Source organism: Nycticebus coucang, chromosome 5, assembly GCF_027406575.1.
Source record: "Nycticebus coucang isolate mNycCou1 chromosome 5, mNycCou1.pri, whole genome shotgun sequence".
In the NCBI taxonomy this organism is placed as follows: Eukaryota; Metazoa; Chordata; class Mammalia; order Primates; family Lorisidae; genus Nycticebus; species Nycticebus coucang.
This window is the reverse complement of record NC_069784.1, coordinates 52,432,346-52,449,123: the sequence shown is the minus strand read 5'-3', so window position 1 is coordinate 52,449,123 and position 16,778 is coordinate 52,432,346. Positions and strand designations below refer to the sequence as shown.

The 16,778-nt window shown below is 45.8% G+C and overlaps 1 protein-coding gene across 5 annotated transcripts in view; it reads left to right on the top strand.

Moving 5' to 3' along the window:
• The first annotated feature begins 11,009 nt into the window (after positions 1-11,009).
• Positions 11,010-16,778, top strand: part of PDZK1 (PDZ domain containing 1) — a 35,927-nt gene continuing 30,158 nt past the window's right edge. For 2 of the 5 annotated variants that reach the window (XM_053592150.1, XM_053592148.1), the window contains exon 1: positions 11,896-12,003. The gene's annotated coding sequence lies outside the window, so the exon portion shown is untranslated. The other 3 variants (XM_053592149.1, XM_053592152.1, XM_053592151.1) reach the window with 3 other exon arrangements.

Below are 16,778 nucleotides of genomic sequence, written 5' to 3'. Positions count from 1 at the left end.
AGAATCCATGCCAGTCTGATGAGCTCCATCAGCATCCTGCTCATTTCCATTCAATGAATGAAGTGACATCATCTTGGTAGGGTTTTCAAGGATGAATAGAAGTTTGCTAGGCAGAGAGGCACAGAAGGGTATTCCACTAGGGCCTACCTAGTTCACAGGTCACACACTAGTCCTGGGACAGGGGAGGGAGCTGCACAAAAGCCAGATAGGTTGGCTGACCATCTTCAGTCAATGTTAGCAGTGGCCCTGGGTGAGCCACATCCAGGCCCAAGTGGGCACAGCACCCCACGCTCCAAGACCCCTTTAGGAGGAGCAGAGAACAGAGCCTGAACATGCTAGAGTCCCCTGGCTAATTTTCTATTTAGCCAGATGGGGTCTTCCTCTTGCTTGGGCTGGTCTTGAACTCCTGAGCTCAAGTGATCTTCCCACCTTGACCTCCCAGAGTGCTAGGATTGCAAGCATGAGCCACCGTGCCAGGCCCTCCTTACCCATTTATGTTCTGTTGTGTTTCTTCTTGATGAGTGATGGCTGGGGAGATTACAATGATTATTCCTAATTCTAGGGTTATACCATTTGGATGGTAAGAGAATTGGTCTGAGAATTAGAAGCTTTGAGCTCTAAGTCCTGCAAGGTTGGGCTGGGCCCAGTGCCAGGGGACCTGGCATAATAGGAAGCCCCGTGGTTCTGGAGCAAACACCTGTCATGGTTGCTAGCAAGTGGCAGGCTACTCAGGAGCTCAAGAAGGGTGGGGAGGGTTGGTCGAAATTTTCCATGACTAATCTAGAGTCACTCTCTCTCTCCTGTTATTTTAGTACTCTGTAGCCCTAAAAACAATAAAGTGCTCTGGGGTTTGAGCAGTCCCAGTTCTCCCCAGTGAAGCCATTGTCAGATGAGACAGACATCAGACACATTTCCTCATCCCGTCAGAATGTTCAGCTTTCACTGGGAACCAAAGTAGGGAAGGGGAGTCTCTCACCGCCATCCTGGTCACAGGACATGAGGACCTAGACATAAACTGCTAAACTGGGGCCTAGTTTCTGGTCTGCCAGTATCTGTATTTGCTGTCTCTTTGAGAGTGGTTAAATGTGTGACTTCTCTGTTCCCTAAACTGGAGGCTTGTCCACATGTGGTCCTGTGTGATACTTTCCAAAGGTTGGCTATGAGGGCATGCAGCATTTCTCATTGCCAGGGGCTATACTGATTCTTGTGAACATGAAGAGGCGTGAAAGCTAACCAGAGTTGTGGGGTGTGAGGTGGGGCCACCTGAGTATTAGCAGACACACTTGTATCCATGCAGATTATTGCAAAAACCTCAAAGTTCTGCAAATACCTCAAGGCTTTAAGCCAAATCGCAGTGGGTTTCCTTGTTACTTGTCATGCAATGTCCATCCATCCTGCAAACAGCTGCATACATAGTTCTAATGCTGCTTTTGATTAATCTTCACTGAATGTTACTGTGTGCCAGACACTGGAGGCTGCTGATGACTGAGACCAGCCTGTTCTCAAAGACAGCATGGTCTGTTGGGAGATGCCCACGTCCCTGTGACACAGGGCAGAATGTACCAAGAGCTGTAAGTACCCCAGAAATGAGAGAAAACCCAGGAAGGAGAGAAGGATGGGAGGAAAGAAGGGAGTCTGCCCCTGTGGAGCGGACACTGTTAGGCACTTGACATTCAAATCAAGCCTTTAGAAAAGTTAGGATTTCAAATGGTAGGATTAGAGAAACAAGATGAACCAATGAGGAAGAGAGACTTAGGGGACTTCTTTGGAAACCAATGAAGCAATGGAGTGACCGGAATATAAGCTGCCTCCTGGTCATACACAGCCTCCCTAATATTTATCCTACGGACCTTCTTTTTTCTTTAGAGACAGGGTCTCACTCTGTTACCCAGACTGCAGTGCAGTGTCATGATTGTAGCTCAGTAGAGCCTCAAAATCCTGTGCTCTAGCAGTCCTACTTCAGCCTCCTGAGTAGCTAGGACTTACAGGCATGTGCCACCACATCCGGCTAATTTTTCTTTTTTTTTGTTGAGATGGGGTCTTGTTCTTACTCAGACTGGTCTCCAACTTCTGGCCTCAAGAAATCCTGCCACCTGGGCCTCCCAGAGTGCTAGGATGATAAGCATAAGTCACCGTAGTTGGCCCAATTAAAAAAAAATTTTTTTTGTGAGATAGGGTCTTGCTATGTTGCCCAGGCTGGTCTCAAACTCCTGAACTCAAGTGATCCTCCTACCTCTCAAAGTACTGGAATTATAGGTTTGAGCCACCATGCCTTTGAATGTATAAGGTAACTGAGTCCAGTTATGCATTTAGCAACTGTCATTGTTTTTGAGATATGAAGAACAAATATTCAACATAAAAAGAAAGACGGCTTGGAGCCTGTAGCTCACTAGCTAGGGCGCCAGCCACATACACTGAAGCTGGCAGATTCGAATCCAGCCCAGGCCTGCCAAACAACAATGACAACTACAACCAAAAAATAGCCGGGCGTTGTGGCAGGTGCCCATAGTCCCAGCCACTTGGGAGGCTCAGGCAAGAGAATCACTTAAGTCCAAGAGTTTGAGGTTGCTATGAGCTGTGACGCCACTGCACTCTACCCAGGGCAACATAGTGAGATGCTGTCTCAAAAAAAAAAAAAAAAAGAGAAGAAGAAAACTGGATGGATACTGAGTTACATGCTTATCTTACTTGTGTAGGTAGAACCGTGGGGTGTCAGAAGTGGAAGGCTTGGCAGCAGTTATCTAATCCTGTCCCTGGAAGTGTGCAAAAGCTTCTATGTCACTGCTTCTCAAGCTTGAGAATGTATCGGAATCACCAGGTGGGCTTATGAAAATATAGCTGGGCCCACACACAGAGTTTCTGAGTCAGTTGTAGGTCTGGGGTAAAGTCCAAGAAGTTGTTTTCCTACCAAGTTCCAGGTGCCACTGCTGCTATAATATTCCTGGCAAACTGCTCTAGGCTACACCACCTGCGTCTCTGCTTGGATCTCTCTGGTGCTGTGTAGCTCACTACCACCCGGAGTCCCCACCCAGCATTCCTTGTTGAACACCCCCACCTCAGATTGCCTTCAGACCTGCCTCCCCTTCACTTTCAACCACTGTTCTGTTGAGGGCTCCCCAAGGACGTGCCCATGGATAGAAGTTAAGGCACAGCACAGGAGTTGGCTGGCTGGGTTCACATCCTCACTCCACGGCTTACTGTGTGACCTTGGGCAAGTTGCCCAACTTTTCTGACTTTTCCTCCATGATAGAATGGGAGTAATAACAGCACTAATATCATAGGATTGATGTTTGGAGAGCACAACAAAACCTATGTCAGAGCATGACGTGCAACATGTGAGAAGCACTCAGCAGTGTGGGCCAGTGTTGCTACCTAGCTTTTCTTTTTTTATTAAATCTCTGAAGAAAGCTGATCATTCTTTCCAATGTTTCTCCTTTCTGGGCTAAATATCTCCAGTTCCTTCAGTTACCCATTATGGTAGTGTCAGTGGTTTCATGGCTTCAGTGTTTCCTTTGTCCTTGCCGCTTTCCTCCGAGGAGTCCAGTTTGCTGAACTCCCTTCTCAGGTGTGTGGCTCAGCCCTGCCACCTGCCTCTGTCTAGCCAGCCACGTTCTAGTCTGTTAACTGCAGCCAAAGGTCACTTTAACTTTTGTGACTATATCCACATTTCACTCAGCTATCATGGACTTAGACAATGAAGATGCCGGAGGGTGTGTACACATGGTAACATGGTATCCTGTCCCATTTTCCCTTGTAGCTCTGTTGACTATGTCCACACGAGGCGCTTAGTGCATGAGTTTGTGATGTGGGCCAGGAGAGCCCCTCTGACCTTGGCCTGCATCAGGGCTCACCCTGCTGTGTGACTGCTGTGGCGTTGGTGAGCAGCACCAGTGGCCCAGAGAAAGCACATCAGAGGCTCCAGGCTCCTGGTGGAAGGGCCAGCTTCTCCCTGGAGAAGGGGGCCTCAGGTGAACTGATGCCCTGTATGTCCAACAGTTTCCTAGAAGGAAGCCAAGTCTCAGGGCCAGAGGGCACTTAGAGCAAAGCTGTAGGTATTTTAGCCCCCACCCTGAGCCACTATCGCTGCTGGCCTTTTGTCCCTGGTAATATAATATGCAGAGAGGGCCAGAGCTGTTTATTGTGGAGACAGGGATGATACTTCAGAGGGGTGGGCATCAGGATGACAAGGCAGGCCCTGGGAAGACTGTCTCTCTCAGCTGCCATTCTAGTTTTCAAGCTGCAGTGAAGGGCTCATCAGGGAATCTCAAGTTCTGCACTCTTAAACAGATGTCAGAGAAGATCTGTCTGCCCAAATTATTGAAGTGTCCTGGAAAGTCTGCCTTGTCCCTCCCTGGTCAGAGGATACCAGGTTCCTTTGCAACCAGGCCTCCTGGGGGTGGGAGGCCAGGCCTGTGGGGCTGCTGGCTTGAACAGTGCCACCTGTTCTTTACACTGCTTTCTGCACAGTTCCTCCAGGACACAGCAGCCTGATGGCAGAAATGGCCATCATAGCTCTGACTGTCCTGTGGGCTGGAGCTCCCCACTACCACCACAGGGTGCTATGTGAATAACAGAGTGAAAACTCTTTTCCCGAGAGCAGGACCCCATTGCCTCTTGGATACCAAAGTAACAGGACGTGTGGCCCTGTAGCTTCAGATCCTGCATCCTTCTCTGCTCAGCACCTCCTGAGAACTGCTCCCCAGCACACACGCACCATGCAGATCCCAGCACTGGGCTGCTCTGCTAGGGAAATTGGGCTCCCACATGTGGAGATATCTCCTCACCCTTCCCGCAGCACCAGGAACCCAGGCCTCCTTCATTTTGCCCTCTTGGCTATTTCTAGTTGATCCAGAGGAAAGTAAAAGGTAGAGTTTGGTGAAGGACACGCTCCCTGCTACTGCTGGCTGGCCTGGGCACTGCACTCCACCCTAAGAAGACTCAGATGAGACCATCCTCATCCTGAGTCGGGCTTCTTCAGTGGATGATGAAAATGAGCATTGGTTTCTTCCTGGCATGTTAGAATTGTCAGCAGTGGCGGAGACAGGGGGCATAATGAGTTTGCCCTCCAAGCTAGAATGCCCGGGGCAATGGCATCGCTCTGATGGAGGTGACATTCTCAGGCAGGAATGTCTTTCAATCATGCCATAGACTCGGGACACTAGAGTGCTTCTGATTCCTCCTCACTGACCCTTTGCCTCTGGATGGGATGGTCCCCTGGTTGTCTATGAGGGCTGAGGTGAGGTTGAGGCCACGGTCTTGAGACCCCTGGAGCTTGCCTCGCTCATCTCCTGTTACCCAGCTTGTCCCTCTGGGGGCCCTTGAGAAGCTTGCCCTTTAAGACAGGGTCCAAACTTCCCAAGGACCACTGATCATTTCCGTATCTCTCAGAAAGGGACAATCACACACACTTTTAACCCACACTGTAAGAGAACCCAGGCCTTGGAACATTCAGGAACCCAGAATGTGGCATGTTCTTGCTCTGTGCCTCAGTTTTTCTTTTGGGAAAATGATTAAATATCAGCTGCAGCCAGCTTGCATGTGTTAATAATTAACAGCTCTCCAGGGCTCCTTAGGCCTCCCCTGTCCTTGACACCTGGTTATGGAAGAAACCTAGAAAGTTCTAATCAGCAATCGTGTGGGGCCATGGTGTGTGCTGCGGCAAAGCAGAGTGGTAATACCCCTTCTCCCGCTCATTACCTTGCTGTAAAACATTTATCTCAGTCTTGCATCTGGACCCTGGCCTAATAAATTCTTTCACAGCTATGCAAACTGCACAGGCTGCCTCTTCAGATGAGGCCAGAGTAACATAGGGAAGACTCATAAACAGTGACTCTGGACAAGAACAGGAAACTACTAGAGCTTAAAATGCCAGGTTTGGGGTAAGTTAATGAGCTGCTAAGAAGGCAAGGTCATGCTGGGACAATCGGATCTGAAGTTGGAATAAAAATTTGGGGATACCAGGGATGGTTCCTATAAGTCCAGGCAGACTGTGTAGTAGAGAAAGTATTGGCCATTGAAATAGAAGTACAGGGTTTTAGCCATGGTTCTGCCATGCCATTCTGCCATGACTTGGCTTAGTTACTTTACCTTTCTGGGTCTTTGCTTCATACTCAAAAAATCGAGGTGATACAAGCCAACAACAACAAAACAACTTGTTTTTAAAAATGGATGAATGACTAGAATAGACATTTCTCCAAAGAAGATATAACAAACAGCCAATAGCACATGAAAAGTTGCATAATATTATTAATAATTAGGGAAATGCAAATTAAAATCAGAATAAAATGTCACTCAAACCCATCAGGATGGCCACCATTAGAAAAACATAAGATAACAAGTGTTTATGAAGATGCAAAGATATTGGAACCCTTGTGCATTGCTGGTGGGAATGTGAAATAATGCCGAATATTGTGGAAAACATTAGTATTAGGAGGCTTAAAAAATTAAACATGTGATTCAGCAATTCCGCTTCTGGGCAAATACCCAAAAGAACTGAAAGCAGGGACTTGAGCACATATTTGTACGTGCATCTTTATAGCTGCATTGTTGACAATAGCCAAAAGGTAGTAGCAACCCATTCAATGATGGATGAAGAGATAAATAGAACGTGGTAAACACATACCATCAGTTATTAGCTTTCAAAAGAAAGGAAATTCTGACACAAGTGTGTATTACAACATGGATAAAATTTGAAGACATTTTCTAAGTGAAATAATCTAGTTACAAAAAGGACAAATACTATATGATTCTACTTACACGAGGTACCTAGAATAGATAAATTCAGAGACAGAAAGCAGGAAGGTGGTTTCCAGAGTCTGGAGAGAGGGAGGAACCAGAAGTTATTATTCAACAGGCAAGAGTTTCAGTTTGAGAAGATGAAAAAATTCTAGAGATGGATGATGGTGATGGTTACACAATAACGTGAACATACTTAATACCACTGAACTGTGCCCTCAATGATGGTTAAAATGGTAAATTCTTTTGTTATGCACATTTTACCCCAATTAAAAAAAAATTGGGGTGAGGAGATTCCTGACCAGATGGCTCAGGTATGCCACATGGAGGGTCACAGGCATGATGTGGATCCCTTCTATTTTTTTTTTGAGGCAGAGTCCCATTATGTCACCCTCAGAGTGCTGCAGTGTCGCAGCCCACAGTAACCTCAAACTCCCGGGCACAAATGACTCTCTTGCCTCAGCCTATTAAAAGCTGGGACCACAACGCCCAGCCACTCTTCTGTTGCAGCTGTCACTGCTGTTCAGCTGGCCCAGGCCGGTCTTGAACCCACCAGCCTTGGTGCATGTGGCTGGTGCTGTAACCACAGTGCCACAGGCGCCGAGCTGATCGCTTGTATTTTTGAATAGACTGTGGAGGGCCAAATGTAGCTGAAACTTCTGAACCTGAACCTCTCGGGGAAGTTACTTCCAGCCTTGAGGAGCTGCTGATTCTTACTTCAGGATGCTATACATGTTAGAATATTTAAGATTCCTTACTTCTTAACCTCCATATCAAACATCATATATACACAGAATAAGTACATAAAAACGTATAACTCAATAATTAATCATAAGCACCTATGTAACCACCACTTTCCTCAAGTCTTTCTAGTTCTCTTTTTCTGACCAGTTGCACAAAATGCTGGGTTGTAAGAAGACAAGAATGCCGTTCATGATGCCCCCAAATATCCCAAACTCCTGGGTTGCCCACTCTGTTCTTCCAGCCCATGTATTTTCATAAGCCCGTTTGAACAATATGTGCCCATAAATTAAGAGGGCCTATTCATGAAAAAATGATAATGTTATGTACTACACATTTCCAGGTCTGAACACTATACAAATGTTTTCTTAAATCTCTGAGCAATCCTCTGAGGTTGTCAGTGTTATCTGTATTTTATAGATGAAAATGCTGGATCTTTGAAAGGCAAAGTAGCTATGAAGTGGCAGAATCATTTCTAGCAGAGTGATAATTTAAAAACCCTCCCTCTATAAAGTTCATAGAAATACCAGGTAAAACATATCAAACGTTTTTTTCAAATAGGTAGTTGAGCATATAATAAAGGAAAATAAATTTCTTAGGCCCAAACACGAAGAGAGAGCTGAAAACCAGTAACCAAGAAGTTTGCTTTCCCAGGATCACCTTCAGATAGGAGATAAGGCCTAGGAATTGAGACCCTACCTCACATTCTCAGTGAAAACCAGCCCCGCTGGCAAAAGGATATCCATTTATTTATTCACTCAGTAACATTTTTGGAAAGCTTACTATATGCTAGGCTTATATTCCAGGCAATTAGAATATAGTGGTAAAAATACAAATCCCTGCCCTTGGAGAATTTATAATGTATTTTGGTAAAGGCAAGATAGAAAATAATGAATAAACAATATACAGGGTGGCCATAAATTGCACATGAACTGTATGGCTACCCTGTATAAGTATGATAAAAAGATCTCTCTTGGCCTAGTAACTCTAGGAAGAAAAAAGAATTCTTTATTGCAAATTGTCAGCCACAAATCTGCCTTTCGGGAAAGAGCGACCTGAGGTCGTAACTGATGTTAATTATTTGCATGACCCAGAAAACCAAGGTAAGTAATTAATATAAATTGGTCCCAGGTTGTTAGTGCCCTTCCTCATAGTTCCAGGAATATATAGGAGTGCTTTCTACAAAACCAAAAGAAAATCCTCCACGTAGGCTGCCAAGGGTTCCCATAGATAAAACCCAGACAAACTTGAGCTCACAACAATAAAATACAAAGGTTTTAGTGTCAGACATAAGATTCAAATCAGCATCTGTTTCATGCCAAAGACCACACTCATAATTCTTAGCTACATGCCTTATACACAGACACTAGTATTTACATTACACACTCATGGGGAGAGTCTCCTTAGTACTCACAGTGTTTAGGATCATAGAATCTTAGAGTTGAAACAGACCCAAAAAATCACCTACTCCAATCTCCCTAACAATGCAGGATTTTTTTTTTTGTGAGACAGAGTCTCTGTTGCCCAGGCTAGGAATGCCCTGGCATCAGCCTAGCTCACAGCAGCCTCAAACTCCTGGGTTCAAGTGATCCTCCTGCCTCCACCTCCTGAGTGTCTGGGACTATAGGCATCCACCACAGAGCCTGGCTAATTTTTCTATTTTTTGTAGAGATGGGATTTTACTCTTGCTCAGGCTGGTCTAGAACCCCTGGGCTCAAGGGATCCTCCTAGGTTGGCTTTCCAAAGTGCTGAGATTATAGGCATGAGCCACTGTGCCTGGCCCAGGACATCTTTCTGTAACATGATTCACAGATCATCCTCAGCCTCTGCTTGAGCTCCTCCAGGGAAGGAGAGCTTTGTCATAGAGGCAAACAACACTACTTTGGAGGACAGCAGGCTGTGGCCCAATGCTGGGGCTGCAGTCCTGCGAGTCAGGTGATCTTAGGCAGGATAATTAACCAGATGAATTTAAGCTCTCTTATCTGTAAAGTGGATATTATCTTATAGGCTGGTGGTGAAGTTTAAATAGAATAATAGACATAAAGGCTCACTTGGCACATACTAGATAATGTTATTTTTCCTCTTCATTGATGTATACATCTACGTACTCAGTAAAACGACTGACTCTGCTTTGATTAATCAGATCAGATCCACTTATAGTTGTAAGATATTTTAAAATCCAAATTTCAGGGAGAGCAAATCTCAGTTCAGTAAAACATCCTACCAGGAAAAGGTTTGCCATTGCTCATTTTTATTTAATTTTGAACAAACACTGTCTCTGCATTTCAAGGCCTCTTTTATTACCAGGGGTGTGAAGACTTGTGGCTATTCCATCTGTGTTTGTAATGGAAGGTTGGGTCTGAGCAGCCTCTTGAAATAGCTTCACTATGAGGCTAAGGCTGTCTTTTTTTTCCTCACTCAACTTTTTTCATTTTAGAAGTTTCTAGAATAAATTTTACTGAATTAGTTTTTTTTTCTTTAAAAACTAAGTAATCACTTGGGTGGCGCCTGAGGCTCAGTGGGTAGGGTGCCAGCCCCATATACCGAGGGTGGCAGGTTCAAACCTGGCCCCGGCCAAACTGCAACAAAAAAATAGCCAGGGCACTGTGGTGGGTGCCTTGTAGTCCCAGCTACTCTGGAGGCTGAGGCAAGAGAATTGCCTAAGCCCAGGAACTGGAGGTTGTTGTGAGCTGAGTGATGCCATGGCACTCTACCAAGGGCAACAAAGTGAGACTCTGTCTCTACAAACAAACAAACAAACAAACAAAAAAACCTAACTAATCACTTACGTGCAATATAACCCATCAAATTTTGGTAATTATAGACAATTGTGTAGCCACTCTGATACTGAAGATATATAATAATTCTCTCACCTTAAAAAGTTTCCTTGTTAGGCACTGATTTTTAAGAGGAAATTTGCAAATTAGCTAAGTCCAGCATGAGAAGTTTTGAAATAATTGCACAGGCGGACCATATGGAATGAGGGACATTTATTGAATCTAGAGAAAAGAAGGTTTATGAGGATACACCAGCTTTCAGATGTTTGATGAGCTGCTATGCAGAGTGAGGACTGGACTCCATGTGTGTATCTCCAGAGAGGTAGAGGCGAGGGATATTTTGACTTGATATAAAAAATTTCTAAAAACAATGTAACAACTATTTATAGATGATGAAGGTAAGCAAGTTTCAGATAAAAATGAACTACTCTAGAAGTCAGATTTTAAACTTAGTGTTCTGGTCCTGAATCCAGAATTTCCCATTTTACCCTTTTGCTCTGGAAGGTAGACAGGAGGCCAAGAGGGCATAGCCTCAAGAGAGACATGACTCAGTGTGAGGAAGCTGCTCAGATGTTTGTCATTTTAAACCATATACCCATTGGCTCATGGGTGATGCCTTTGTTGGGGGCAAAGCCAAGGTCCAACAAAGACAGGTGTCTCTTCCAGCGTGGGTGGAGAAGGGGTGAGGCCACCCAGTCCTTGCATCCGGTTCACTTTGCTTCACTACCTGGAGCAAGCTCTTGCCCTGATTTGCAGTGTGGGCTGAGGATCCAGGTCGGTGAGAAGCCCGGTGCTGGAGTCATGTGCGTGGGTGCTGCTGATAGGGGTCAGCTGCTGGCCACAGCTGGGGCTGGGTAGAGGTGCTTGTGAAAATGCCTTCCAAACCTTACTGGGTTCACCTGATTTTTATCTGAAGCTCACTTACCTGCGTAAGTGACGAGGAAGACAATCTTCAGAAGTCTGGAGCACCATAAGAAACAGCGCCCTCAGGTGAGACAGAGACAACAAAAGGAGAGGGGAGAGAGAGCTAAGGCAGCCTGGGATGCAGGCCCTCGGGCTCTGCTAGCTGAGCAAGTAAGCACTCGGGGAGGGGTGGGGGATGCAGGGATACAGGTGTGCTCGCCAGCTGTGCTTCATTTCCTGGGGCTATGGGCCCACTGGTTGGCTAGTGGGTGGGGGTTGTACAGGTCACCGCTCCCTAGGTAAGCCTCGGTGTGTGATGGTCCTTGGCCTCTCCCTGGGATGAGAGGAAGTAGAGGGTCCTGATGGGACTGGGGATTGGCTGGGCATGACTAGAGCATCTACCTGAGGGAGAGGGCCCTGGAGCCAGTGGCCTTGTCCCCTGTTGTCTCCCCCTCCTCACTCTGGGAGCAGCTGGCTCACCTGGCCCCCACACTCAGGGTGGTGAGCCAGAACGCTGGGGTTGCGCTGAGGGCTTGTCAGGTTTCCAGCACAGGGCCCAGCCAGCTGGCAGCAAGCAGCACAGAGGTCAGTTGAACTTACATCCCTGTTAAATACATCAGCTTTTAAATCAATCTTTGTTCAAAGTCCAGTGAGTTCCAAGACTAGTGCTTCTCAACAGAGACAAGGTCCCCAGTGAACAGAGCAGCTCCTCTTCCTTCCTGATACAGGTAAGAACCGCTCTGTGTCCCCCGAGGGCACTGGCCACCAGTGAGTTCCAAGACCAGTGCTTCTCAACAGAGACAAGGTCCCCAGTGAACAGAGCAGCTCCTCTTCCTTCCTGATACAGGTAAGAACCGCTCTGTGTCCCCCGAGGGCACTGGCCACCTGTGCCTGCACCAACTTCTTTCTTTTCCTTTTTCTAAGCCAGAAAAGGTAAGGGCAGAAGATAGGCACATAGGGAGGAGTCAGGCCCCTTCGGTGGTGGCTGGGAGACAGGATGGGCAGGGGCAGTGAGGGATTGTCCATACTTTCAGATCTTTTCTGCTGGAGACCTATCTGAATCTTGCAAGTGAAGGGCTGCTTCACTAAGGTATTTGGGAAACCAATCTCAGAGAAAGCTCTCCCAGGAGGTAGGGCATGGTGGCTTCCACCTGTAATCCCAATACTCTTAGAGGCCAAGGCAGGTGGATTGCTTGAAATCAGAAGTTCAAGACCAGCCTTAGCAAGGGTGAGACCCCTTTTCTACTAGAAATAGAAGAAACTAGCCAGGCATTGGTTGGTGCCTATAGTCCCAGCCACTCCAGAGACTGAGGCAGGAGGATCTCCAGAACACAGGAGGTTGAGGTTGCTGTGAGCTAGACTGATACATGGCACTCTACCCAAGTTGACACAGTGAGACTCTGCCTCAAAAACAAAAACAAACCAAAAGCTCTCCCAGGGCAGTATGTGGGTTGGATGTGTAGCCACAGGGAGTGAGACAACAGACTTTACAAATCACCAGGAGGAGACTCCCAGGACCTTCCCACTATGGAAGGGCCTGGGCTGTTAGAGACAAATTTCTTCTGGAAGCTGCCCTTAAAGGATAACTAACTTTCTCACTGGTTAATAAAAACAGGTGTCTCACCTCTCACACATTATAGTACTAAGAAATGAGAAAAACCAGTGAATTTTAAGGCTTCTTGAATTTTAAAACATAGATTGCCCAGGTTCTAGCCTTCAGAGTTTCTAAGTCTATGGGGCTTGTGTGAATCCAAAACAATCTTCATTATAAAGCTCTTCCAGATGATTCTGTGGCCTAGACAGGTTTAGGAAGAACCACTAATAGCTTATTTCCTAAGCAAGAGAATCAAGGGACTTCAATATGACTTAAGGGTTCACCAGCTGTGAAGACCCCTGCTCTGGGTTTGGTCCAGCTGTGAAGATTCTTGGCCACTCAGGAGGAACATGGAACACATGTCTCCTCATCTAAAATCCCCGAAATGTTCTGCGGCAGCTCACAGCCTGTGTCCAGAGTCATGGGGGGCCGACTGCCTCAAGTCATGGTTCTTGGGTCACTCAGCATCACATGTTCGTTTTTATAGAGAATAACTCCAGGGACTTTGAGTCTGTGTATTATGACTAAGTGAACTGCTCCTTAACTTTCATATGTTCTCTGCAATGCAGAATGTGAAGTCGTTAGGAATGATGTCTTGTCTTCACAGATCACTTGCTAGTAGCCATTCCTCATCTAGGGATACAAATAACCAAGGTTTTGACTGAGTTAGTGACAATCACTAGACCAATCACTTAGCTAACTAGAAACTCAAATACATCATCTGGCAAGGGCAAGTCTCCCTTTTCCCAAGGGTTTCCTGAAAATAGGAATATGTTTTTGGGAATTAAACGCACAATGTAAGGGTGGTGCCCATACTCAGTGGGTAGGTTGCTGGCCACATACACCAAGGCTGGTGGGTTTAAGCCTGGCCTGGGCCTGCCAAACAACAATGACAACTACAACCAAAAAAAAAATAGCCGGGTATTGTGGTGGGTGCCTGTAGTCTCAGCTATTTGGGAGGCTGACGCAAGAGAATCACTTGAGCCCAAGAGTTTGAGATTGCTGTGAGCTGTGAAGTCATTCTACCCAGGGCGACAGCTTGAGAGTCTCAAAAAAAAAAAAAAAAAAAGTACAATGTAAGAAGCTTACATTTCAAATGTGTGTGTCCCCGGGCTCTGTAGAAGGGTAGGATGAAACATCCTTGCAGTGGGGAGATCTTGTCCCAGTCTTTTAATCTCATTGAGTCTCTACTTTCTCACTTGCTAGTGAAGGAAGAATTGAGATTAAATTGCTAATGTCCTTTTCAGCCCACAAGGATAAGGCAGATCCTATACCTTGAAGGCTGGCTCCTTGTCAGCTAGGTTATGAATTCAAATGCTACCTCCTCAGCAAGGACTTTCTTTTGTGTGTGTGTGTGTGTGTATATATATATATATAAATTTTTTTAGTTTTTTATTTTATTTTTATTTTTATTATTTTTTATTATGTTGTTGTTGTTTGTTCTTTTTTCCCCAGCAAAGACTTTCTAAATCAGCCTCCCTCCTCCCACCACTGTCTCTATCTTTTCTTTTCTTTCTTTCGTTCGCTCTTTCTTTCTTTCTTTTCTTACCTTTCTTTCTTTCTTTTTTGAGACAGTCTCACTATGTTGCCCTCAGAGTACTGTGGCATCACAGCTCACGGCAACCTCCAACTCTTGGGCTTAAGCGATTCTCTTGCCTCAGCCTCCCAAGTAGCTGGGACCACAGGCACCCGCCACAGCACCCGGCTATTTTTTGGTTGTAGTTGTCATTGGTGTTTGGCAGGCCCAGGTTGGATTCGAACCCACCACCTCCTGTGTATGTGGCTGGCGCCCTAGCTGCTGAGCTACAGGCACTGAGCCTTTCATATACTTTATCAGAAATCGTCTCATCTACTTGTCACCTTTGTCAGATGTTAACCTTCAAGAGTCCAAGGACCTTGTTCCTTGTGTTACCTGCTGTATTCTCAGCTCTTAGAACTGTACTTGGCATGGAACAGATGCTTAGATATTTGCTTAAATAAAAATTAGTATGGCAGAAAAGGAGCTGGAAGAAGAGATTCAGGTGGTTTTGGTAAAGGTGCTTTCAGGAGGAGTAGATGAAGAACTCTTATAGTCGGCCTGGGACATCTAAAGTCTGCTCATGTGGGAATAGGTTTTTCTGGCCACATCATAGTTAAATGATTCTCACGTTCATTGCATAGGAATCTGAGAGTAGCATGGGGGAACTAGATGTGTCTTAAGAGCTCAGCAACTCCTTTCTTTGATCTTTCTTTAATCTCTTTGCCTGGTGGGTGTTGTGGCTAAGTGGTTAAGAGCATGGGCATTGGAATTGGAAACCTGCATTCCAGACCAGACTTGCTTGTATCCTCGAAGCCTCTACTTCTCATCAGTTCAATGGGTGTAAAGGTACCTTGTACCTAAAACTCTGAGGGTTAAATGAGAATGCACATCTTAAGTACAATTTTTTTTTTTGTGTGTGTGTGTGTGTAGAGACAGAGTCTCACTTTATGGCCCTCGGTAGAGTGCCGTGGCCTCACACAGCTCACAGCAACCTCCAACTCCTGAGCTTAAGCGATTCTCCTGCCTCAGCCTCCCGAGTAGCTGAGACTACAGGCGCCTGCCACAACGCCTGGCTATTTTTTGGTTGCAGTTTGCCCGGGGCCGGGTTTGAACCCGCCACCCTCGGTATATGGGGCTGGCGCCCTACCGACTGAGCCACAGGCGTCGCCCCATCTTAAGTACTATTATAACGATAATCTTCAGACAGCGTTATGGTGTGCATGACCTCAAGAAATGAAGCAACCCAGGCAGTGGTGAGAGTTTTGATGAGTAGGAAAGATGGCACCTACCCAGCCTACTTGGTGGCAGCTATGGAAAGTTGGCTCTTGGCTTCAGACAGCCATTGATTTCTGAGGCTCCAAGTCTGGTTAGGGGCACAAATACTGTGTATTCGTGAAGCTGGATGGAACCACGGGGTTCCACTGGGAACACAAAAGCAAAGCCCCAGAAAAGCCCATGGGCTTCCACCAGTTGTATCAAATGCATCCTGGATGATAGCAGAATGCAGAGGGCTTTGGTGCCTGCTCTTACAGGAGCTTAGCTTGTTGGGGACACATGACACACACTAGGCTGCCTCCGCAATTTTTAGAACTGAGTCCAAGGCAGTTCAGTCTAATCTGACCTGTTTCTTTCCTTCAGCATATACACACACTCTGGTCTGTCTGGACCATTCCCATTTCATTGAACACACCTTGTGCTGTTCCTTCTGTCTGGGACATCTTCCTCCCACCCTACCCATCTCTGTTCCTATAACACATGAGGCCCTATAGGCTTTAAAGGCAGGGTAGATGGTGGAAGGATCCCAGACCCAACTTGTTTGAATTCAGACTGCTTATCCAAATAGCCATGGGAAACCAAATTTTCAGTCTTTTTTTTTTTTTTTCCTTGTGAAATTCTTAATTAGGATTAAATCATAACTCACGAGGAGTACCTAGGCTGGCTCCTAAAACCTAGTAGTAGCTCAATTAATGTGTAAAACAATGAGAAAACATTCTTGTGTAAGTATTCTGGTGCCCAGAGCATTGTTTGGTAGCTAAGTTTTGTGACTTTCCTCACTAGACGCTGGGCTCCTTGAGGGAAGGACAGTGTCTAATCTGGGCTGAGCCCTGATACCTGCTCCACAGTTGATACTACATATAAGTTTATAAATATAAATGATATTTAAAATGGAGAATATGAAGTGATACCTTCAGACTTTGGTGGCCATGGAAAGATTTGCATGTAATGTAAAATTTGGATTGAACCTTGAAAATGGATAGGTCTTGAATCCATTCACTTGGAAAAATTGTCTACTTAGCACCTATCATGAATAAGTAGTCAGCAGTGGGGACAATATTCCTGGCTGAGCGTGTGATGTGAGCAAAGGGCAGGCTGGGTGCCGTGACACACAGCCTAGCTGATACCTGCCAAGGAGCAAGGGAATGAGGCAAGGCTGGGTCGTGCTGAGCCTCAGTGCCTGAGCCAAGAGGCTGGACTTTGTTTCTTGAAGGAATTTTTTTTTCTTTTCAGA